This window comes from Melozone crissalis, unplaced genomic scaffold (genome assembly GCF_028551555.1).
Source record: "Melozone crissalis strain CALT ecotype California unplaced genomic scaffold, PUWL_Pcris_2 ptg000066l_1, whole genome shotgun sequence".
Lineage (NCBI taxonomy): Eukaryota > Metazoa > Chordata > Aves > Passeriformes > Passerellidae > Melozone > Melozone crissalis.
Genome location: NW_026535844.1, coordinates 7924115 through 7949436, shown reverse-complemented (window position 1 = coordinate 7949436; position 25322 = coordinate 7924115). Strand labels below are relative to the sequence as shown.

Genomic DNA, 25322 nt, shown 5'->3' with positions numbered 1-25322 from the left:
CCCTCTCCCTGCTCCTCCCTCAGCTCCCAGCCTCTGCCACCCTCCAGCCCCCACAGTACCCCTCAAGCTGCCCCTCAGCCTCTGTCATGCCCTGAAAGGACCCTAAAAAACCCTCTCAAATCCCTAAAAAAGGCATAGTTTTCAAAGTGTCCTAAACACCCCACAAAAACAAAAAATATCCTCAGAATACACTAAAAACACCCTACTTTTAAAAAGCCCCTAAAACACCTCTAAAAATCTCCAAAGAACCTTTTGGGACTACTTAGAGATTTTTTAAAGAGCTCTGAGAATACCCCTAAAATCTTGAAAATGCCCTGTAAGACCCTAAAAAAGCCTGTAAAATTCCCCCAAAACCCCTAGAAATACCCTAGTCTTAAAAAAAGTTCTCCATTTACCCTCATACTCTTCACGAAGCCCTAAAACCTTTTAAGTAGTCCTTAAAAAGCCCCCAAAATATCTGCAAACACCCCTAACAATTCCAATTAGTGGTAAGACATCCCTTAAAACACCCTAAAATGTTTTTTTAAAAGCCCTGAAAAAGCCTTAAAGGTTCCTAAACATTCCCAGAGAATTCCTAAAAAACTCCTGCAAAAAAACCCCCTAAAATATCCTTAAAAATCCCTGCAAAAAAACCTAATAAAACCCCTAAACGTCTGTTCAACTCTTACCTGTAACTCTGTGGCCTCCAAACCTCATCTCTACCTTCCAATCGGGGTAACTGCCTGCACCTGCTGGGAGGGCTCTGGGGCTGTCCCACCGTGAAGGTGGCACCTGTGCCCTAACGCTGCCTGGTACCCCGTGTCCTTTGCACCCCAACCCTCAGGGTCAGCTGTCCAGCTGTCAAGCCCCCCCATCTCTGCCCCTCAGCAATGTCTGTGTCTCCCAGAGCCGTGTCCAGGATCCCACGTGCTGCCGCAGGGAGTCACCGGTGGGCAGTGGGGGAAGTGAGGGACGGGGCAGGGGCGACGTGGATTTCAGAACCCCAGCAGACGGCCGGGCACTCAGCACCACAGGCACCCGAACACCAACGCCACCATTGTTCCTTGCCCACAAAACTCATCAGGCCAGGTTCCTGATGGCAGATTGCAGGAGCTACTTGGCACTGTCAAACCAACCCTGCCAGCTTTAATCTGGGAGGCATCCTGCGCAATGTGGGATTTCAGCAGCCAGCTGACCACTCCGGGACACAGGCCCCTGAACAGCAATGCCAGCCCATTTCCCTGGAAACAAAACTCACCTGGCCAGGTCCCTGATGGCAGATTGAAGGAGATACTTGGCACTGCTAAACCACCCTTCCTCCTGCAGGGCCATTCAGCTCCCTTCTCTGTCCAAGGCCCGGCTCCCCTCACCCGGCCGCATGGCTTCCCCTCCCACACCCAGCCCGCAGCCGGGCAGGGCAGCTCTGAACCTTCCACCCACCGGAACCAAGAGAGCTTCCCCTAGGAGTTCTCCGCTTTTAACCCCCTGTGTGCTCAGAGGTGAATCCATGTCCTATGGGGCCACACCAGGGGCCAGTATTCAAATCTGAGCACAGATTGGTTTGACCACAGCATCCTAAAAAACTCACTTCCTTTTCAAACCAGGACAGCGGGACCAAGGGATCCGACCAGTAAATCCTGAACGAGCTCAGTAACCCAAAAAATGGGGGTTAAATGTGAAATGAGCGGCTCTGATTGGCTGGTCCAGCACAGCCCGCGTCTCCCCATCCCGACCCCCACCTGCCCAGCGCCCCAAGGTTCCCCCGGCCAAAAAACCCCCAGCCCGGGGCTGCAGCGTCCCGGAAAGGCCTCAGCCAATGGCAGCGCAGGCAGGAGGCGGTGCAGCCAATGAGCGGTCGGTGCGTTGGATTGCCTCATCGGTTGTAGGGCAGAGCCCGTGGCCGGTCGCTGCCCAGAAGCGGCGGCAGCCAATGAGAGCGCGCGGCGCTGCCGAGCCCGCCCTGCTCCGGACTGGCGCTCCCAGCGCAGCGCGGCTGCTTTGGGGCTGCTGCTCCCTGCCCGGCCCCGGCCATGGGGCGAGGGGCGGCAGCTGGGGCCCTGCTGGTGGCACTGGTGGTGCTGGGAGCCCCCCCGGCTGCGGGCGCGGAGCTCTCGGGTGAGCGGGGGGCGGGAGGCGCTGGAACAGGGGGGGAGAAGGGGGAAAAAGGGGGCGAAGTGGGGAGGCCGGAATGGAGGGCGAGGAGGAGGGGACCCCCAAAGGGAGAGCGGGGTGGGGGGAGGGGTGGGGAGGGGGAGGTGGGAGAGGGTGGGGAAGGGGGGAAAAGGGGACGGGATGACCCCAAACTGACCCCGAGGAGGCCGGAGATTGGGGGATTTGTGGGGAAATGGGGCCATAAAAGTGATTTGGGAGTGGCTGCATGTCGGAGGGGAGCGGCTGTGAAAGGGGAAATGGGGGAAGGGCTGCAAAGAGGAAGCGGCAGGGGGGGCAGGAGCGTCCCGTGGCGGCCGTGGGGCACAGGGGGTGCGGAGTGGGGATCCGGGGTGGCTCCCGGAGCTCTGGGGGTGCTGCTGGGGGGTGCTGAGGGGGGCACATCCCTGAGCTGTGTGCTGCACTCACAGGGATGTTCCAGTAGATGCATAAGGCCGATTGTCTCTTCATTAAGGGCACTGAGAAGGTGAGGTTGGTGCTGAGGTTCATCTACAACCGGGAGCAGTTCCTGACGTTCGACAGCGACGTTGGGCACTTTGTGGGGTTCACCCCCTTAGGGGAGAAGAATGTCAAGAAGTAGAACAGCGACCCGGCTATAATGGAGTTCATGCGGGCTCACGTGGACAGGTGCCGGCACAACTACGAGATTGCTGCCCCGATCACTGTGGAGCGCCGAGGTGAGCGCGGGGCAGAGCGTGTCCCCTCGGGCCCTGCCCTCCCAATGACCCTGGAGCCTCTCAAAACCTCCCCAAGAATCGCCCCAGAGCTCTCAGCCCTCCTTGTGCCCATCCCCGGGGCCTCCTGTTCCCCCATTCCCTCCCAGTGCCTCCCAGTACTCCCTCCCGCGTCCATTTCAGCGACGCATTAAGCTGACGCTTCCCAGCCAATGAGATCGCGCACCGCTGATGACTCATCTGTTCCTTGGTAGATCCCCAGCGCCGAGTGCCCCGCGCTGGACGCGGCCGCTCAGTGCCGCGCCCTTCATTCCCAGTTCCTCCCAGTGCCACCACAGCCCCTCCCAGTCCTTCCCAGTCTCATCCATGCTCCCCAAGTCAATTCCCAGTCTATTCCCAGTTCCTTCCAGTCGCCCCCTGTCCCTCCCAGTCCATTCCGAGTCCCTCCCACTCTATTCCCAGTTCCCTTCCAGCCCATCCCAGCCCTCCCCTCTCTCTCCCAGTGCCCCCCAGCTGATCCCAGTGTGTCCCCGCTCTCTCTCTCTCTCTGTCTTTCCCAGTGCCCCCCAGCGTGTCCATCTCGCTGGTGCCCCCCTCGAGCTCCCAGCCCGGCCCCGGCCGCCTGCTCTGCTCCGTGATGGATTTCTACCCTGCTGCCATCCAGGTGAGGTGGTTCCAGGGCCAGCAGGAGCTATCGGAGCACGTGGTGGCCACCGACGTGGTCCCCAACGGGGACTGGACCCACCAGCTGCTGGTGCTGCTGGAAACGCCGCCCCGGCGCGGGCTGAGCTACAGCTGCCAGGTGGAGCACGTCAGCCTGGAGCAGCCGCTGAGGCGGCACTGGGGTACGGGGGAGCCCCTGGGGGCGCTGGCAGAGCCACTGGGCTGTGCTGGGAGCCACTCGGAGGGAGCTGGAGAGAGCCGGGCTGCAACTGGGAGAGGGGCTGGGGGCTGGGCAAGGGCTGGGAAGGGGTTTGGGGGATGCTGGGGAGGGTGGGATGGGCTTGGGGGGGTGCTGGGTGTGACTGGGAGGGATCGCAGTGAGCCCCGAGGGGCTGGAAGGGGATCGGCGATGGCAAAGCGGGGCTCGCCATGAGCTCGGTTGTGCTGGGCACAGCCTGGGAGGGCTCTGGCTGAGTCCTGCTGGGGCTGCCAAGGGACTGCGAGAGGCTTTGGGGGTCCTGGGGCGCTGGGGGCACCTGGGAGGGGGCTGTGGGATGCTGAGAGGGACGGGAGGGGCTTTGGTGGCTCCTGGCCAGGACAAAAAGGGATCGGGGGGAGGTTTCAGGGGGTCCTGGCTGCGCTGGGGGCCACAGGGAGGGCGCTGGGAGGGGCTCGGGGTGTCGGTGAGAGGTTTTGGGGGTGCTGAGCCCTGCGGACCCCCCAGAGATGCCGCCGGACGCCGCCCGCAGCAAGATGCTGACGGGCATCGGGGGCTTCGTCTTGGGCTTCGTCTTCCTGGCGCTGGGGCTCGGCTTCTCCCTGCTCAAGAAGGTCAGGGCGGGTGCCGGGGGTGGCGTCCCCGCCGTGGCGGAGCGTGTGCGCTCCCGCCGGGGCCCCCAGCCCGGTGTCACCCCCTTTTCTCTGCCCACAGAGCTCCTGAGCTGGCGGCGGCCGCAGCCCCTCCCCGTGGGCTCGGGCCCGGCCGGGACCCCCCGCTCCGTCCCCACTCCGCTGATTTTGGTGGGGTCCCGTGTCCCCCCAGCCCCGCTGGCGCTCTGTCCCCGCCCAGTGCCTGCTCCCAGTGCTCCCAATAAAGCTTCCCAGTTGGGCCCGGGGGGCAATGGGGACGGATCTGGAAAAAGGGAGGGCGACAAAGGGTGGAGGATTGTGAGAGTTTGTCCTAATTTTCCCTCCTCTGCCTCCGGATCGTCATTGCGGACCAGTGAAGAGAAGACCCTCCTTGCCTTCTCTGTAGGAGAAAGTCACATGCCACAAGGCCCCGAGACCAGAACTCAGTGCTAAGCCATTGTTTTCACAGCTGTTGTTTGCTGTATGCTAAGAAGGGGACACTGTGCCCTTTGTGCAACAACAGCCTTGGGAGCTGTCCCACCTCTCGGCCTGGCTGGACTTCTCCTGAGTTTCAGGTGGTCCCCCCACAGAAGACCCTCACCTGTTTCACAACCACCGTGACAGACAGACTGAGATGGAAGGAGCCTCTCCATCAAGGACTGAGACATGGAACCCCCATGTGAAAAGGCCCCTCTGCTCCTTCCAAGGACTGGGACTGAAACCCCCAGCCCGGGGCAGGTGTGTGGGGGAGGCAAGCTGACCAAAGCGAGATGTTTGCCTGCAGGTTGTGACCGCTGGACCAAGAAGACAATGGCTCTCGGTTACTGCTGAGAGCATGGACTACCTGTTACATCTATTACTTACTGCATCTGTTTCCCCTCCCTCACAATTTCCAATAGAGTTATCATAATAAAAACCTCTGAGTTAGCGAGACTTCGAGATCTCCCCAACGTAACAGGCGGATCCTCGACTGGACTGGACCAAAGGACTTTGTCTCTACGTTTGGTAGCTCTATCCCCTCTCTCTTTCTCTCTCTCTCCCTTTTGTCTCTCTCTTCCTCTCTCTTTTTCTCTCCCTTAATTGCTCTATCACATTTTGCTGTGGTCATTCAATAAAGGTGCATTTGTTTCGATTATCATTGCAAACCCCCTTGTACTGGGTCGGTTCTTTTTGCACCCTGAGATCAAATCCACGAACCATCACGAAACCCGTCCATGAGAACGGATCGTGACACCCCCCGAAGACCCCTCCCTAAATTCCCCCCCAAAGCCCCCCAGCACCCCCAGACCCTGCTAAAACCCCATCACGTTCCCCCCACACCCTCCCCAAATCCCCCCCAAACATCCTCAAGACCCCTCCCCAAATTCCCCTCACGACTCCTCCAGGACCCCTCACCTGTCCCTGCGCCTCCTCAGCAGCTCCCGGAGCCCCCCGTCCTCTCCCAGCGTCTCCCCCGCTCTCTCCAGCGTCTCCCGCAGGACCCGCCCGAGCCCGGGGCGGCTCCCGGGGGTCCCTGAGGGGGTCTCGGGGGGCGGGGGGGGGAGGGGGCGCCCGCTCCATGACCGGCCCCAGGGTTAGGGGGCGGTGCTTCGGGCTCGGCTCTGATTGGCTGGTACGCGCAGGGAGGGCGGGAGTTACTGAGGGGAGACGCCCGGTGATTGGTTGGTTTCGTAGAGGGTGTGCTGATTGACAGGATGGGGTGGGGGAGGCGGGCTTTGCCGAGGGGAGGCGCGCGGTGATTGGTTGGATAGAGGCAAGGAAGGCGGGAGTAGCTGAGGGGAGACCTGCGGTGATTGGATGGTTTGGGGTGGGGCACGTCACTATTGACTGGGAAAAGTCACAGATTTTAAAGGGACATTCCCGGTTTTTTGGGGAAAAACGCTCGGATTTTTAAGGAAAAATTCCCGTGTTTTGCAGGAGAAACATTCCCGGATTTTTTGACTACACATGACCTCAAATAACCTATATAACCCCAAAACACTCGAAATAAACCCCAAAGAACCTCCAAAAAACCCTAAACAATACCAGAAAATGCCCCAAATAACCCCAAACAAATCCCAAAAAACCCCAAAAAAACAAACAAAAAAACCCAAATTAAACTCAAAATCCCCCAAATGATTTCAAGTACTCCTAAAAAAACCCCATATACACCAACATTAACCCCAAGTAATTCCAAAAAAACCCAAGTAAACCCAAACAAACCCAAATACTTCCAAATAAACCCAAATATTTCCAAATAACCCCAAATAAACAGAAACCAAGTAAAAGCCAAGATAAATTCCAATTAGTCCATAAATAACCCCAGATAAACCCCAAACCAACCCTAATTAAACCCAAATAAAACCCACTTCTTCCCGTCCCCACCCCAAAACAGATCCCAACCAATCAGAACACGCAGCACTGATGATGATCCAGTTGCTGGGCACAAACTCAGAGCACTGGCCCCGCTCAGCGATTTTCAGCCAATCAGCGCCCGGCCCGACTCTGACTCATCACTTGCCAGGCACAGACCAAGGCCTCTCACTGCGGTAAATACTCAGAGACCGCGCAGGGTAATTTGCAGCCAATCAGAGCGTGTCTCACTGATGACTCATCAGATGCCAGGAGCGGATTTGGGGAGGGGGGGAAGGTGACCCTGGGGATGGGCTGGGGACCCCAAATTAATCCAAAATGGGATCACCCGAAAACAGAGCAGGAGCCCCCAAAACCAAACAACGGGGAGTGGACTAGAGGAACAACCAGAAAGGGGAGGGAGAGTGGGGAAAAGAGGGTCGGACCCCAAAATTGAGCGGGGAAGGAGATGGGAACCCCAAATTGAGGTGGGAGGGGAATGAGGCCGCCAAATTAAGCTGGGAGGGGGTGGGATCCCAAAACTCAGCTGGGAGAGGGATGGGACACCCTAAATTGAGCTGGGATGGGGGTGGGACCCCAAACAGGATGAAGCCAATTTTGTTCCTAGGATATGTAAATGAGTTTAAGGACATGCAAAGAGTCTATGAATATGCAACAGGCTGTTGTCATGGGAGACAAGGACCAAGGAGCAAAGGTTGTTATGGCCACCAAGACTCCCCAGTTATTTTTGGGGACACCCCTCAATTATTCTGGCTTGATTACATCAGCCTGTTGCATATTCATAGACCCTCATGCATAACCATAAACTCATTTACATATTTCATGAACTATTTTATATGGCCCATCCTTTGATTACTACTACTACTACTACTACTACTGATAATAATAATAATAAGAATAAGAATAATAGTAATTTGCAATTAAGGAGCTGTCAGGAAAAGATATGGGAGTAGAAATAACAGTTCTTTATTAGGAAAAACTAAAAATACAAATGCAGTAGTACAAACAAAAAAACAACAGTGACAGAGTCAGAATCCTCTGGGAATCCAGTGAAAAAGGTTGATCCCCTGGGAATTCAGTGGAAAAGAGATGATCCTCTGTGAATCCAGTGGGAAAAGCTTGATCCTCGAGGAATTCAGTGAAAAATGATGCTGATCCTTTGGAAGCCAGTGGGAAAAGGGCTGATCCTTTGGGAATCCATTTCTTACCCCCCAAAGACAGGGCACAGGAAGGCCCGTGGAGGTTTTATCGGGTATCCCAAGAGTGGAGTTGGGGTTTGGGTCAGGGGAAGAGTTCCTAGCAACACAAGAAGGGTGACATCAAATTCCTGCCTCTTAGCAACAGCAGCAGTCCACACAGAACGTGTCCCCAAATCCTAAATTCCCTCTAAAACAACTGAGAAATTATGGAAATTCAGATATATTCAATCAATTTCCTTCATTTAACCCAGTTTTGGGTGTTTTTAAAGGATGAAGGTGAAGTAGAGGAAAATTAAGGTGAAATTAAAAGTAGAAGCAGCCAGGTGTGTTCCCAACATGGATCACAGGGAATGGGAGTGACCAGGACTGTGCCCAAAGTGCCTCCTCCCGTGGGGGATGGAGCTGGAGCAGCGCACGAAGCTCTGCCCGCACTCAGGGCACTCGCAGGGCTTCCCTTAGTGGTGCCTCCGTTGGTGTTGGGTCAAGTCAGAGCTGTCGGAGAAGCTCTTCCCACACTGGGGACACTCGTAGGGCCTCTCCCCTGTGTGGATGCGCCGGTGTCTGATGAGGTGGCAGTTCTGCTTGAATCCCTTCCCACAGTCGGGGCATTGGAAGGGCCTCTCCTCTCTGTGAATCCGATAGTGCTGGAGGAGATCAGAGCTGGTCTTAAACCTCTTCCCACACTTGGAACACTCGTAGGGCCGCTCCCCAGTGTGGGTCCTCTGGTGCCTGATCAGGTTGGGGCTCTGGCTGAAGCACATCCCACACTCGGAGCACTTGTACGGCCTTTCTCCAGTGTGGGTCCTCTGGTGCTTGATCAGGCTGGAGCTCTCTGTGAAGCTCTTCCCACACTCCCCACACTCGTAGGGCTTCTCCCCAGTGTGGATCCTCTGGTGCTTGATCAATTCGGAGTTCCACCTGAAGCTCTTCCCACACTCCTCGCACGTGTGGGGCTTCTCCCCATCATGGAGCTGCTCATGGAGCACCAGCTCCCAGCTCTGGCTCCATCTCCGGCTGCTTTCCCGGCCCAGGCTGGCTCTTTCCCCCTCAGATCCCCGCCGGCTGCGTTTGCAGCCCCTCCTCGTGCGGCATCTCCGGGGCTTTTCCTCCCCGTTGGCTTCCTGCGCCATGGAGCCGCTCAAAACGGCCTCTGCCACCAGGTTCTGCCGCGGGCATTTGTCCTCCCTGCTCTCCATGCTCAGCTCCTGCTCTGGGGGAGGAAGGACAAGGACAGGATGGGATTTGCCTCCGTGCAACAGGCAAGGGCAAGGAGATCCCCCCAGGGCTGAGCTGCAGCCGGGGCCGTGCTGGGCTGGGAGATGGAGCAGCACAGAGGGGAAAGGGGCACTGACTTCCTCCTCACCTGCCTCAGTGTCCCCGGGCATCTTCCTCTTCCTCGCAGCCTCCCTGGGGTTGGCAATGGGAAATCCTGGTTTGGGGAAAACAAGGGATGAGTGCATTTGTAGGAGTGTCAGGGGGTAGGACGGTTGGGACAGATGGAGATGACAGATCTCTGCAGCCAGGTCATGGAACTTGCGGTTTATTGCAAAGGGCCTGGGTGCAGGGCCCTGCTTGGAGCTGCCAGGCACAGCTCGGAGCAGGGCTGAGAGAAGAGAGGGGTACAGAGGATGAGAGGGTAAAAGAGTGAGACAGGCAAGAGCATAAGAGAGTAACGTTCCCATTACAACACAATAAATTTTCTTCTGTGTTGAATATTCTATTTCTCACCAACCAATCTAGTACGAGATACAAATCCTACAGCATTTACATACAGCGATTAAGAATCATTATATCACCATACTGTGTTACATTTTACACCCTAAAAACTCCTCTTTGGACCCCTTCTGCTGAGCTACTAGGGTCTGGATCTGCCTGCAAACAGAGGGAATTGTTTCATCAAAAGGGGATTACCTTCAGTTGGGCCACATCATTGTTTTCCAGTTGTTCACTAACTGAGTATCTCAAAGCTTGCTTTCATTTCAGTCTTCCTTACACTTTCTATATTCTCAAGTCTTTTGCCAGACAATCATATTTATAAAGTTTTCCTGTTTCATCTTCCCCAACGCACATTCAGTTTGAAGGTCACTCTGCCCGAGTCCATTTCTGCAACTCACCAGCCACCTGGGCTCCAGAAAAACCTCCCAAACACCAAGATTCAGCCCTGAAAAAGCCTCCCAGGAGTTCCCCATCCCTGGTCCCTCCCCTCTGGTGTTCAGGGGTTCCCCCCTGTCCCAGCGGCTGAGGGTCACGCTTGGATTGGGGGTCCCCCTTGTGCCAGGTGCCCACCCTGCCCAGGCTGCTGGCAGTCCCAGCAATGCCAAAAGCTCCCACTGCTTGACTCTCCCCATTTCAGGATGCCGGGGCTGTTTGGGCTCCCGGGCTCCCTTCTCCCCTCATTCTCTGCTCTGGGCTGCAGCGGCTCCAAGGAGTCCCCCCTGCCCCTCTCCAGGCTCTTGAGGCTCCCGCCAATGGCGCCGCTCCCCCCTCTCTGGGCTCCCCACTTTGGGCTCCTGGGGGACACAGGGCTCTGCTCCTCCAGGCTGCCTCTGCCGGCAGCCGCCACTGCCACCCCCGATGTCCCCCCAAGGGGCCTTTTCCGCTCAGCCTTGGACTTCTTCATTCTCCAAACATCCCCCCAAAAACCCCAACCCAGGGTCCCTGCGGGATATCTGGGTCGAGCTCCCCCTCCTTGCTCACCAGTGCGATGGGGGGGTGATGATCCCACAGCTGGGGGCTGCGAATTCAGGCAGCGATCGACAGCGTGGTTCCCTCAGCTCAGCCTTGATCCGCCTTTGTCCCTCCTCTTCCTCTTCCTCCCAGTCCTCCCCTTCCATCCCCCATCCTCCTCCCCCTCTGTGTTATCCGCACCTCCTTCCATCACTGCTCTCTCTCCACCTTCATCCCTCCTCTTCCGTTCCTCCTCCCCCTGCTCCTCCTCCCTAACCCCACCTCCTCCTCCCCCTTCATCCCTGCCCTTCCCTCCCTCCTCCTCCTCCTCCCCCAGCAGCAGCCACACCCTCAGTGCCCCATTCCACGGCAGGAGCGGGGATGGAGCCGGGACAGGTCGGGATGGGCAGAGCGGGGCTCTCGGCTGCTCCCAGCCACTGCGGGCGGGGGGAACCCGGCCCGGGCCAAAGGAGAGGCAAACTGGGCAAACTGGGGGCTGCACATCCAAACTGGGCCTTGCTGGGGACCCTGCCTGGCCACTGCCAGCCCTTGGGGCTCCTCTCGGCACATCTGCCTGGGGGGAACGCGCACAGGGCTGGGGGATCCCAGCAGTGGCAGCACTGCCAGGGACTGGGCTGGACTGGGATCATACTGGGAGTGACTGGGACTGTACTGGGCTTGTACAGATACCATACTGGGATCATACTGGGACTGTACTGGCTTTGTACTGACACCGTACTGGGATCATATTGCCACGCCAGGGCAGACTGTGATCGCACTGATGGACACTGGGATCATACTGGGAGTGAGCAGGAGCCTGCAGGAGGCAACCGAGACCATGTTAGGAGCAAATGGGATATAGTGGGAGTGACTGGGAATATGCTGAGGATGACTGGGAGCAGCTGTGAGTAACTGGGATCATGGTGGGAGGAACTGGGAGGAACAGGTGCATGCTGGCGGTGACTGGAAACTGCTGGGCTTGTACTGGGATGAACTGGGATCATACTGGTGGTGACTGGGATCATACTGACATTGAGTGCCACTACTCTGAGGCTGACTGGGAGTGCTTGGGAGCAAATGGGATCATACTGGAAGGAACAGGAAAGATTGTAGAGGGAACTGGGGTACCCTGGGAGGTACTGGGAGTGACTGGAAGGAAAGTGAGGGTGAAAGAGAGGAACTGGAACCATGCAGAGCAAAACTGGTTTATTCTGGCAGAGACTGGGAGCACACTGGGCTCATATTTGGATCATACTGGGAGGGACTGGACTAATACTGGGAGGAACTGAGTGTCACAGTGAGCACTCCCTGCACATCATCCCCCATACTGGGCCTGACTGGGAGCAACTGGGAGCAAATGGCATCATACTGGGACTCACTGAGTTGCTCTAGGAAGCAACTGGAACCATGCTGGCAGCAGCTGGGACCAAACTGGGAGAGACTGGAAGTAAGTGGGAATATACTTGTGAAAAATGCGTGTTTTGTGATTGGGTTTTCGCAAATACTCAAATAAATATTATACGTCCTCTGTTAGAATGTACTGCTGTATTAATTCTCTTAAGTAGTGAGTTAAATATGGTTTTAGGTTATTAAAAAAATGTTAAAATAGAAAATATGCATGGTAAGGGGCTTTTTTTAAAGAAAGGACTTGCAGCGAGACAGCAGCCACAGGACACCTAAATCTTTCAAGGAAAAAGAATTTATTGCCCTCTTATCAGAAGAAATTAACTTCTTCCCACCTCGAAGTCGCTGTTACGATTCAGAGGAAGAAGCTGGCACTGACCAGACAGAATCCTGTGTTTGAACGGAATTTATGCATCATGTATGAAGTGTATGAATATGCAACAGGCTATTGTTTTTAAGGGTTAATCCTGTGATAACGGGTGTCCTTTTTCAGGCTTGTGCTGCCCAGAAAAGGGTACCGGGACATCCGTAACTCTTTGTATTTGTTGTCTCATATTGTCCTAATTTGATTTCTCCAAACTGTGATTACTCTAATTGTATTACTATTTTTCATAACCATTCTATTACTATTAAACTTTTAAAATTTTAAAAGCAAGTGACTGGCGTTTTTCACAATTTGGTAGCAGAGGATGGTTACTAACACCTCGCTGCCGGTGCTTTAGGAGAGTCAGAGTGGGGAAGGCGCGCCCTGCCCCATTGGCAGCCTCGCTCTGTTCCCCCTGGGGTGACCGACAGACGCAGGTTATGGTGGACAAAAGGAGACAATAAAACAAAGAGAAGGGAAAAAGGCTCCCTATAACCGCGGTAATTGGCCCCCTAAGAGTAGTAATGTGCATGAAGAACCCGGGAAGGAAAAGGGATTGGTAAGTATTTCTCAGGTGGGCAGGTACAGGGGGATCAATGTGTGTGAATGAGAGGAGGGCTGGTTGTCCCAGACCTGCCAAGTGAGTGCTGGAGTCTCCCACGCTGCGTTTCCGACTTTCCGCGGTAAGTGGCCAGGAAAGAGACAAAGTGAATGTTAACAGGAGTGAGAGAATCCCCCGGGGTAACTGGGACTGGGTCCCAGAGAGGAGCTGGACCCCTCGGAGGAAGGGAGCAGACGAGTTTCCGAGCCAAATCCACTAGGAAACGGGACAAAAGGGGCTCCTAAAAACCTGCTGGGTTGAGGGATAAGAGTGCCCAAGAGCATCCAGAATTAAAACCCGCTGGGTTGAGGAATTAACATTCCAAGAGCATCCACAGTTGAGCAAAATTCTGCCGGATTGAGGATATGCTCAAGAGCATCTGGGGTTGGACAGCACAGCTGGGTTGAGGGATATCCAAGAGCACGGGGACTGGCCAGAAACACCTAAACTTGTAATAGGTGATGTGAAAGTGTAGTATATGGTAGAGATAATTCATGCTATTAATGTATAAAATATTGTAAAATCCACATTATGTCTTTTGACCATCCTGGCAGGGAGTAGTTTCTTATTCATATATATCTAGTTCCTGGACTTGGTTGAGATAAACATCGGGGTTTTTCATGAAAGAATAGAAGCTTCCAGGGCGATAATCGCTGGCTTCCCCGGGTCACCAGATCCAGCCAAGAGTGATTATCGCCTCGACGATTATACAGCTACCCAGATGATCCAGAGCCCCACCCTGATGCATGTGAATGCTGACTTCCCCGGAGTCTACTGACAACATCAGACACCTGGACTGAGTCTTTGTCCACCTCTGCACATGTAAAGCCAAGTTTATGCATGGGAAGAGACACAAAGAACATTCGGTCATCTCTGCCTGGAGCAGAATAAACTGTAAAAGAACTCACTGCGTCAGGCAGCATTTGTGAACAGGGGGAGACTCTGACATTCGGAGCTCAGATCCGTGTTCACCCAGCACTGAACCCGGGCTCGACGCTGACCCTTGGCTGTGCTGGTTTTGACAACCGAACTTCATTCACACAGACAAATTAATAAATCTTTGCTAAATTTTCTTATAAGTTTGGCTCTCGATTTGATCATTTATAACAAAAGGTACCTTATTGTTGTCTTGTTGTGTGTGAGAGTGAGTCACACACAAAATCCGCCCTCCCCTGGTGGGTGGGAAGGGGGGCTGTGGAAAGAGGTGTGCGTGACCCACAAATAAGCCATTGTTCTCCTGGGCGTGTGAGGGGGCCGTGGCTAAAGAGTGTGAGTGACACACAAATCAGCCTCACAGGTGAACGGCACCGGAGGCAGCAGAGTCAGGGCCCCCCCAGGAGGCCCGGAGATACTGAGACCCAGAGGCCACCCCAAGGTGAGGGGGGGCCATAGGGACCCGCGATTCTCTGTCAACAGGGATCCACTCTGTGTCCTGAGGGTGGGAAAGAATGTGTGGAAGTGAGTGAGAAATAAAAGTGAGTGAATGTAGATGAATGAAAGTATAGGTAATGTAGATTGTGTATTTTAAGCTTCACTACATTTCCTTGAAGGGAAGTGTATTGTACTGAAAGTAGTATGAGAAAAAAGTTTTTTATTTTTGTGGGTGTAGCTGAAAGAAAAGTTGTATTTAGGTTGTTAGTGAAAGTGAAAAACAGAGGCAGAAGATGAATAGATAAGATCTTGAACCATGAGACAGAAAACCAGTAAGTTGGATACAGGGAAAAAAAGAAAAAAAAAAAAGATACAACTCCTTGCAAAAAGAGAAAATATAGGGTATGCAGTAGTCGATGGGAAAAACATGCAAACTATGGAAAAAGGGAAATTCCCCTTAAACTAGTAAGCTCAAACTTGTGAATTATAGACTTTAAAAAGAGCACTAGAATATTTAACACAAATACAGGAACTATATATACTGATACAAGGTATGCCTTTAGAGTAGTACATACCAGTAAAAAATTTGGAAAGGAAAAAGATTACTTAATTCAAGAAGAAAAGGACTAGTACATGAGGAACTTATTTTAGAGGTTTTAGAGGCATTACAATCACCTAAAAGAGATAGCTATAGTACATGTTAAGGAACTCCAAAAGGGAAAGACCCCAGGAAGAAGAGGAAATAATTTGGCAGAACACCAAGCTAAGGATGCAGCAGAAAATGGAGTTGGAAGAGTTATGTTAATATTAACTCCAAACGAGGAAAAACTGGAAATTCCCAAGTTTAGGGATGCCGAGAAAAAAGAATTAAACAAGACTGGAAGTGAGCAAGATAAATCAGGGAAATGGAAACTTCTTGATGGAAGACAATTACTTAATAAAACGTGCTTAGTAGGAAAATATTAGAAGACAGGCATCAGAAAACCCACTGGGGTACTCAAGCTTTGTGTGATCATTTTTTAAGGAACTATGGGTGCACTGGAATTTATGGATTTAGGATATATCCTTAATTTGCCAAAGGATAAATAAAAAGGTGATGAGAAAAACAACATTAGGAGGTCGTGAGTTAGCCCGTTGGCCATTTCAAAGTATCCAAGCAGAAGTCGAGATTTGTTAGGTTCTGGATCTATTTGTAAAAAAAAACCCATGTAGTTTAGAAGAAAGAGAATGCCATACGTTAGACAGGAGATTTTAGGAGAATAAAAATCTTTAAAGTATCAGAAAGCCCCGAGAAAAAAACAAGAAAAGAAAAAGGGGAAATGAAAGGGAAGAGAACAAGAGGAAAAATCAGAGAGAGAGTGGGATCCTCTGCAGGTCTTGCCCCCTCCGTTCGCGGCCCAGGCGCCTGTCCCGGGTCCCGGCTCGCTGCCCGCCTCAGCTCCGCCTGCCCCGGTTTCCATCCCAGGTGCGGCCTCACTGCCCAGGGCAGCTCCACCTGCCCCGGCGCTGTTGCTCAATTTGTGTGCCCTGCTCCCACTGCCTGGCCCGCGGCCGTTCTGCCGGCCATGCTGGGGAGGATGGGGGTTGCTCTGTCCTGCCGCCTGCTCCGAGGTCACCGCGCCCACCGCACCCAGGGGGGGTCCCAGCCATCCCATCCCCACCTGCCCTGCCCGTGCCACCTGCGCTGGGCACCGCCGCTGCTGCCGGGCTCTCCCACCTGCCTTTGCTCTGCCGGCAGCTGCCGGATCAGCCGCCATCAGCCATGTGGGGGCTACCCACGCTCCGCCTCGGGCTCCACGGGAAGATCCCCCTCTGCCGATTCCGGCAGCAGACCCTGCCCACACTCCCACCGAGCCTGGCCGGGATATCCTCCCCTGACCCCGTCCTGCTCTGAGTTACGTCCCCTTGGTAACCACAGCTCCGGCTGTTCAGGGAAACTCTCTCACTCTCGAGGAAGCACCTTATCAAAACACTAGGAGCTCAGTTAAAAGGCAGCCCTCTCCAAATCCTTTCTCAAAACACGGGAGAAAGGCTATAGAAGGTAAAAAAGTGAAAGAGTTAGATGAAGGGATTGCTCTATTTCTGTTCAGAGAGGTTCCCATGGGAGGGATGCGCCACCCCGCCCCGCGGGAGCCGCCAGCGCCCCTGCCGGCCATGCCCGGAACTGCACCCAAGGGGAAAGCGCCGCAGCCCAAAGGCCGGGACTGGGTCCGGGCTCTGTTTGCTGTCAGTGCTGCAGCTGTTGGTGTTTGTTTGCTTTATTATACACACTAGTAAAGAACTGGTATTCCTATTCCCATATCTTTGCCTGAGAGCTCCTTCATTTCACTAGTCTAAAAATTAAGAGGGAGGGGGGTTTGCATTCTCCATTCCAAGAGAGGCCTTTTCTGCCTTCCTGAGCAGACACCTCTCTTGTAAAGCAAGACAAGCACCCACAGGCACTGAGGGGGCTGCAGGAGGGGCACAAGAAGGCCCTGCAGCACTTGAGCACAAAGGCACAGCAGGTGAATGCAAGAAGGGAGCAGCAAAAGGCCAAGCTGAAGGCAAAGGCCAGGGCACAGTTCCTACAGCCCCTGAGGGATCAACCCCAGGGCCCAAGGGGGCCCCAGCACCCAGGGCACGGCTCGGCCACAAGCACCCGGCAGAGGCATTGCCCTCCTCGGCAGGGGAGAGCCCACCCAAACAGCCCCTGGCAAGGAACCAGGGCTCCAGCTGCAGGGCACAAGGACACTGCAAGCACAGACAGCAGCACCCTCAGGACCAGCAAGTCCACCCCTTGATGGACATGGATTGGCAGGGCTGTCACAGCTCCCATCACACCAAGGACCCTCCACACTGCAGCCCTTGAGAACATTCAGGGTGGGTCTGCATTGAGAGGAGGCATTTCCTGATGGACACAGGGGCCTCTCAATCCACTCTGAATCTTAGACGTAAAGGGGAAAATAGTGAAGGAATATTTCGATTTTTAAGGGAATGAGTGGGAAAGATGACCAGGTATGATTTGTTCAACCACTATTAGAAGCTGTGGGTGATAGGTCAGAAATAAATGAATTTTTCTTCCTCCTGTGATTGCAATTAACTAGGAAGGAATTTGAGAGCTGGATTTTAATACTGTAAAAGGGGATACAGAGGCAAGTTCTGTTCTACCTTTGTGCCAAAATCTGACAAGGCCTATGCTGAAGTGAACCCCAAAGTGTGGGCAGCCCCAGGGAAAGAGGGAAAATTAGATATGGAGCCTCTACAAATTTCTTTAAAGCAACCAGGACAAGCAATACCCTGTTCCAAGAGAGGGATGGCAGGGCTCACAGCCTGGTACTGAGTCCCTGTTAAAGGCAGGGCTTTTGGAGCCAAGGATGTCTCCCTACAACACTCCTATCCTGCCAGTCAACAAACTGGATGGATAGACAGGAGGAGGAAACACAGAATTTTCAAGTGTTAAAATGAAGATTAACTGAGGCTGCTGCCCTGGGCCTTCCAGACAGGGAAAAAGAATTTCAATTACAGGTGGATTTTTAACAGGGTCTTCCCTAAGGAATTCTTGTGCTGAAATGTTTAATCTAGTGGCCAGAGAGTGGCCTCATTGTCTGCAGAATTGTGCAGCCAGAGCTTTCATGGGAACTGAGGCCTGGGAACTGAGGCCTCAAAACTGACGACAACAGGAGGATCTCATATAGTTAAAGTCTGGCATCAAGTTAAAGGTTTGACAACCAAAACAGCCTCTAAATGGATGAGCAGGGCTCGGTTATTACAGTATGAAACTTGTTCAATGGCACAGGAGGATTTAGAACTGAGGACAGGGCAAGGCTTTAACCCAGCCTCCTGTTTGAACAGCCTGGAGAGGGGCTGGCAAGGAACCCAGGACTGCACTCAAGGGACAGAGCTCCAGACCCAGGCTGGGACAGATTGATGGGACATTCCCTGGCCTGAGGGAGAAAATGTGTTTGTGGATGGCTCTGCAAGGGCAGCAGAAGGGAAAAGAGCTACAAGACAGGCTGTTATTAAGGAAGGGGAATCAGACACAGAGCAGGTCACCGCCCCATGCTCAGCTCAACCCGGGCAGCTGTGGGTGCTTGTGAGAGCCTGGCACTGAAATGCCCTGAGCAGGAAGGCTTCAATATCTTCTGCTGACACCATGGCACCTAACAGGGGGGCAAAAGCAAATCTCACTGCTTCAGCAACCACTGGAGCAGATATCAAGGCATATTCTCCCACAGCAAGCTGGGCTGTCACTGAGCCCACCCTGGCACTTTGCTGCTGCCAACACCCAGCCAGGACATCGGCTCCTGCCTAAGGAGTGCAAAGCAGCACCACTGGTGGCCAAGGGGCCCATGCCAAGTGTCCCTGAGGCCACAAACAGCCGCCAGCACAGCTCAACACGGGGGGACCCCTCAGCCTGGCCTCAAGGGCTCTGAAGCCCCGGAGATTTGCACTTCCCACCTGCAGCAGGAGGATGGGAGGCCGCCCCTGAGCCTGCCCTGAAGGCAACGCAGCAGCAGCCAGGGCTCCACAGCGGGCCAAGCCCCTGCGCCTGCCCACAGATCCTCGCCTGGAATCCTCTGCAATCCTGGCCACCCTCCTCTGCCATCTCCAGCCACTGGGGCCAAGCCTTGCTGCCACTGCTGCAGCTTCAGCGCTGGCTGGGCCTGCACTGCCACAGCTGCTGGGGAACACCACGGCACAATTCCACTCTGGGCCTCACGGACACCCACACTCTGGGCTGCCTGCCATTGCACTGCTGTAAATGTACCGATTTCGGTTCTTTTAAACGTTATTTCACTACTCAGGCTTGGTTTTCTTTGCCTTGGGGAAATGAATTTTAAAGTTTTTTTTTTTAAGGGGTGTTACACTGCTCAATGGAGATGAGTTTAACACCTGAACAGACTAGGAATAGCCCAAAAGATCCCCACAGAGACAACGACCAGCAACAAAACATCAACATTGTTCAGCAGCAGGAAGAGAAGCTCCATTCCAGGCAGCCCGCAGAGGAGCTTTAGAAATGCAAATGAACACTGCTGGGCAAAGTGTGGACAATGCACCTGGGTCTCTTGCCTGGGGCAGGAATTGGGCTGATTCCCTCTGCCCCTCACCCCAAGCTCTGCCTGCTTGCACTGATGGAATTTGCACAGCTCAAGGCAGAGCCCAGGGGGAGGATATCTGACCCTGCAACAGAAACGGGTGAAGCTGCAAAGGGAAACAGCAAATGGAGAACGTTGGGAAAACTTCACTATAAATAAATGGGAAGGGAATCATCCCTCTGCCCACTCCAACATGTGCTGGCACTGTCTGTGTTATATAGGGTATATTAGAGCACGGGGATTTTTTGTCACCAAAACTTCAGCGAAATCAGTTGGGAATCCAAGTATGTGATGATTTAATTAGAGAAAAGCAGTCAATTGATGCAGCCCTGGCTGGAGAGAGCACCCAAAAATGGGGAAAAGATGAACGGCCACCAGAACAAATCCTACAACACCATGGACCAGCCCCTGGGAACCCGAACCAATTCATATCAGGAGCCACAGAACCCATTTCTCATTTCAATGGCATCATTAGATTACAAGCTGTCCTCGCAATAATAACCAACCAGACAGCTCCAGCTCCTGACCTTGCTGCCGACCAATCCACTGAAATGAGAAACACAACACTTCACCATGGGATGGGATCAGGTCATCTGTTAGTAGAAAAAGGAGGAGTTGGTGGAAAATTAAATGACTCAAACTGCTGTTGGCAAAAAGACAACAAAGGAAAAGTGGTGAAAAACAGATAACAAAGGAAATAAGAAAGCAGCTCATGTATTGGTCCAAATGCGAAAGGGATGGGAATGAGACACGGTTTTGTGGCTCCCTGGCTAACCATGGGTTAAACGAACGCTGTTTCTCCTCTGATGTGCTACAGCAACTCTCATCTTTTTACCATGCTCCACACCTTGAGAGTGCAGCTCATTCAGCAGCTGAGCAAAGGGTTAGGGGCTTGCAGATAAGGAAGTAACGGGCGAAACCACCAGCTCCAATAAATGTTACTAATTAACATGGATTGCTGCTTACAGAAAGTCCCGCTTAATTTTTCAAGTTCCAAAAGAAAAAAGACTTAACACACCCATCAATATCGGCCGTTATGCAAAAGTGGGGATGCACATTACGAGGACATGCAGTTGCCGGATCGGGAGGTCTGAACCTTCCAAGCACTTCAGCCAGTGGGTAAAGGGAGAGGGAGGCGAGGCCGGGAAAATGAGGATAAAAAGGAGGCTGCGAACTACAGCAATGGCAGAGAGCGCACGAGAAATGCCCCATGGCCTCTCCCTCTGCTCAGCAATAAAGTCACTTTTACAGGACTCCTCTGTCTCCTCTGCGCACAGAAACCTCCGGCCACGGCAATTTCCCCGCACAGCCCCGGGCACGGGGCAGCCCCCTCTGTCCCAGCCACAGCAACCGGGCCGAGCCAGCGCGGCTCCGGCAGCGGCTCCTGCCGAGGCAGCGGCCGCAAGGAGACCGCGGGCAGCCGCTCCCGCAGCGCCCTCACGCCAGCGGCAACACGGGCCGGACACGGCACAACGAACCCGCCCGAGCCCCCTGCCGCCCCCGAGGCCCGCAGCCAGCCCCGAGCCCCCGCGCAACCCAGCGCGGCTCCCACCTGCGCTGCGGCCGCCTCCGAGCTCCGCCGCCGCCTCACCGCGCTCCGGCCGCTGCCGCCGCTCACGGAACCGCACACACGCTCCGACAATGGCGCCGCTGCCCAGCCACGGCCGCCCTCAGCCCGCCACCGGGGCCCTGCTCCGCCCCGCTCCCACCAATCAGCGCGCCACAACCACGACTGACGGCACCATCGCCCAATCCCAGACAGGGGTGGGCTCTGCACACGGCACAGCCCCGCCCTGCGCTCTCAGGGCCCCCCGGCCTGCGTGAGGGCAGAGCCGGAGCTCAGGAACAGCCCTGGAACGGGCCCGGGCGGGATTGAGCTGAAAACACAAACAAACTTCTCCGCACCTCCCGCCACGGCTTTCCCGGCACTGCGGCTTCGGTGGCTCCGGCTCAGCGGGAAGCCCTGGAGCCTCGCTTCTCCTACCCCTAATTAGGAGCATCAGTGCATCGCTTTGATTTCCCCCAAAAAGGGAAAACCGCCCCAAACCCCTGTGAATGAGTGGGGGAGGGGAGAGATTTCTGACAGAAAACCCCAAAAACTCAGAGCAGGATAATGAGAAATAAGTCAAGACCCTTAAATGCAGCTTTCCCCCACGCCTCCCTCCTTCCAGCTGCACCTCCTACCCCGGCAGTGCCGCAGACAGGGAATGGGGCCGCGCTCAGTTCATGCCCCGGGGCTTCTCCCTCTGCTCAGGGACAGGAGTCGTTCCCCTGCTGCACCCTGGGCTCTCTCCCACCGGAGACTTCTCCAGGAACTTCTCCAAGCTGAGTCCATCCCATGCGGCACAGCCCCCACCAAGTGCTGCAGCGTGGGTCACTGTGCCCCAGTTTCTCAGTGCTAATCTCAGGGGACTGTCTCTCGGGATATTACCACTAGAGCACTCGCAGCAGAATATACACACGGAATTTTAACAGTTCAGAGTAGAAATTAAAAGAACCAGCGAGAGAGAGAAAGAGCGAGATTCCGATCGCGGCGCTCCGGAGCGGCGGTGCGGGAACAATCCCTGCGCCAGCACTGCCGGCCCCAGGCCAAGCCCAGCCCCGCAATCCAACCCCGCTGCTCACAGCGCCCGCCCTCCCCGGCCCGGGGCACAGCGAGCCCCGCACCCGCTGCGCTCCCGAGCACAAAACGCCCCTTCCCACCGCGCTCACCCGATAAACACAGCGCCCCTGCAGCCGCTCACGCCTCTCTCGCTCCTCCCGAGCTTCTCGGCCTCCCGCGCCCTCTGCCCCGCACCTGGGCCCCGCCAGTGCCGCGGGCTGGGGGCAGCAGCTGCACCTTCCTCTGCCTCTGCTCCAGCCCTGCCCAGATGCCTCGGCTCCCTTCGTGCTCGCCACAAACTGAGGCCTTCACAAGGCTGACCTAGAACAGAGGCCAGACACGGTTACACAATAAAGCAGGCATTTGTTAAAAGGCCTCCATGGATACACCTTGGGCAGAACAAGAGCCCAGCCAGGGCTACGCCCAAGATGAACCAAAATGGCCACAAAATGGACGGCCGGTCACGAGGTCTGTCACTTTTATAAGTTCTGCTCCATTTGCATATTGGAGTTAATTGTCCAATTATGTCTTTAGATGATGAAATCCCATCCTTCTTGTTTCGATCTCTTCAGTGCCCGTTGTTTATGCTCTTGGGCCTGAAGTTTGGATTATTTGTCCTTGGGTACCCAGCTAGGGCAGGAATTGTTTTGTCTCCCTGCTCTGTGAACAGAGCTCAGGATCCCTTAATATGAAGCCCAGACCCAGAGAGTAAAGCAGCACAGAATCTGAAAAACAGAAAAGCCAAAACCTGAGGCATCAAATCCATGAGAGCCCCCCACACACTCACCACGCCTCCCCCTCGGCACCCCCCTCGGCACCCCCCAGGCCCTCCCCATTGATTGAAGCCCCCAAAATGCTCCCAGGCCCGAGCCCCTTGGCCCCCCTGAACCCTGGCCCGTATTCTCACCTGGGAAACCCCAAATCCTTGGGAATTCTCAACTGGGATTACCCAATTCCCTGCAAACCTCACCTGGGACCCCCAAAACCTCTCCTGGGACCTCCAAACCTTCCAGGATCCCCCCAACCCCCCCAGGACCCTCCAAACTTTATCTGGGATTCCCTCAAACTCCCCCGAGAGCCCCCAAACTCCACCTGGGATCCCCCAAAACCCTTCCAGAATCCCCCCAAAGGAGCCCCCAAGCTCCACCTGGGATCTCCCAACCCCCCCAGAACACTGGTGACAGTGATGGCACTGTGTTGGTGACACTGGAATGAAGCTGGGGACACCGGGTTGGTGGCACTGGAATGATGACACAGAGGTGGTGGCACTGGGACAGCCCTGGGGACACTGGGGTGGTGACAGTGGGATAGAACTGGTGGCACTGGGATGGAATTGGGGACACTGGGCTGGTGACACCAGGGCAACACTGGTGGCACTGGGCTGATGGCACTGGGATGGAACTATGGGCACTGTGAGGGGACTGGTGGCACAGGACAGGGGACACTGGGATGGAGACACAAGGAAGGAACTGGAGACTCTGGGCTGGTGGCAGTGGGGTGGAACTGGTGACACCGGGACACAACTGGTGACACTGGGGACAGAGGGGACAGCGGGGACAGGGAGGACATGGGGGATATGGGGGTGACAGAGGGGACACAGAGGAATGGAGGGGACACAGAGGGTGGTGGGAGGGGACAGGGGGTCTCAAAGGGGATGGGAGGGCGTGGCAGGAAGGGGGGAAGTGACAGAAGGGTGGAGGGGACCGAGGGTGGCAGAGGGGCAGAAAGCGGGGGGTGGCAGGGGAGTGGCAGATGGCATTAGGGGCTGACAAAGGGACAGAGGGGACAGCAGACGCCTACAGGGAGGGGACAAAGGGGCCACCCCAGGAGGCCACAAGTGCCACCAGGTCCCTGACACCTCTCCTGTTCCCTTCCCAGTGGCTGGAGGCTGTGGTGACCGTGGTGGCCACCCTGGGGAAGGTGGCAGCCACCGTGACCAGGCCACACAAGGACGTGAGGGGGCACATGTCCCCAAAGTCCCTGCACACAAAACTGAGGAGATTTACCTGGTACCTCCATAAGGTCCTGAACTACTGTGCTGTCACCTCACTGTGCCACTCCAGTGTCCCCTCCCTGGGCCAGGCCCTGGCACCACCCTGGGACCACCTGGGCCGATGTGAGAGCCGCGGGCAGCGCCTGGTGGGCTGGTGGGAGTCGTTGGAGCTGCTCGAGAACAGCTGGGACTGGCTGGCCAGGGAGGCCACCGAGCTCTGTGACACCTGCAGGGATACGGCCACCACTGCTGCCATCACTGCAGCCACCGTTGCTACTGTTGCCACCACCCATGCCTGGAACCTGCCGGACAAGGCCGCCCGCTGGGGGAAGTCTCTGCACAACCTGGTGGCCACGGCCCAGCAGCCGTCGGTGGCCCTGGCCAAGGAGGAGGTGACCTCAGCGGTGGCTGCGCTTGAGTCCTGGGTTGCAGCCTCCTCCGTGGAGAAAGAGGCAGCCACCAAGGCCGTGGGAGAGGCCATGGCGGCCAGCAGCCAGGCAAAGGTGGCCACCAGGAGGGACAGAGGGCGGAGGCGGCCCTGGGGCTGCTGGAGCGCTTGGTGGCTGCCTGTGACGAAGCCACCGTGTTTCCCCGGGAGCTGCGGCACTGGCCTGGGGACATCAAGGCTGGCCCTGAAGGGGACAAATCAGACATCCCCTGATGTCCCCGAGGCCTTGGTTGCTGCAGTGGCCAAGGCCAAGTGGCTGTGGGAGGCCAGCAGCCGCCTGGCCACGCATCACCTGCTGAGAACACCTGGGGACATCTGCAGGCTCCTTCTGAGTCCCCCCAGTGGCCCCGGTGGCCTTGGTGGCCGTGCAGTGGATGAGTGGTGCCAAAAAGCCATTGAGGACATCCAAAAGCTGCTGCGGGAACAGTGATGACAGCACTGTGATGTCATCAGGGAGGTGACATCATCAGGGACATTGCTGGTGTCACTTGTCTCCCCTCCCTGTGTGGGATTTTAGACACATTTGGGGAGTTTTCTGAGAATTTTCATTAAAATTGCCCCAAATCCTGGGGTAATTCCTGGAGTAACACACCAGGATCCCCCCCTTTGCTGCCTGCCTGCTTCACAACAGCCCCCAGAACGCCTCCAGCCACTTCCCCCTCGGTCCTCCCAAGCCCCTGGCCCACGTTGGGCTCTGCTGGGGCCTGGCTGGCTCTATCCCCCTGGGCCCCCACAGAGTTGGACTGCCATTCTCTTCCTCTGGAAGCACTCCGATACCTAACTGCACTTGCAAATCCCTTCCCATCAGATTATATCCTTCCCCCCATACGAATAAAACATCCCTCATTCCTAATTTGTTTGTTCCTTCAAATATTGCATTTTTTGTAACAGGTGCTTCATATCCTTCTCCCT

At 55.2% G+C, this 25322-nt stretch overlaps 1 pseudogene; it reads left to right on the top strand.

The window, feature by feature from the left end:
- Window positions 1-2009: 2009 nt before the first annotated feature.
- LOC128945570 (SLA class II histocompatibility antigen, DQ haplotype C beta chain-like) lies at window positions 2010-24840 on the top strand (annotated as a pseudogene).
- Window positions 24841-25322: the final 482 nt, after the last annotated feature.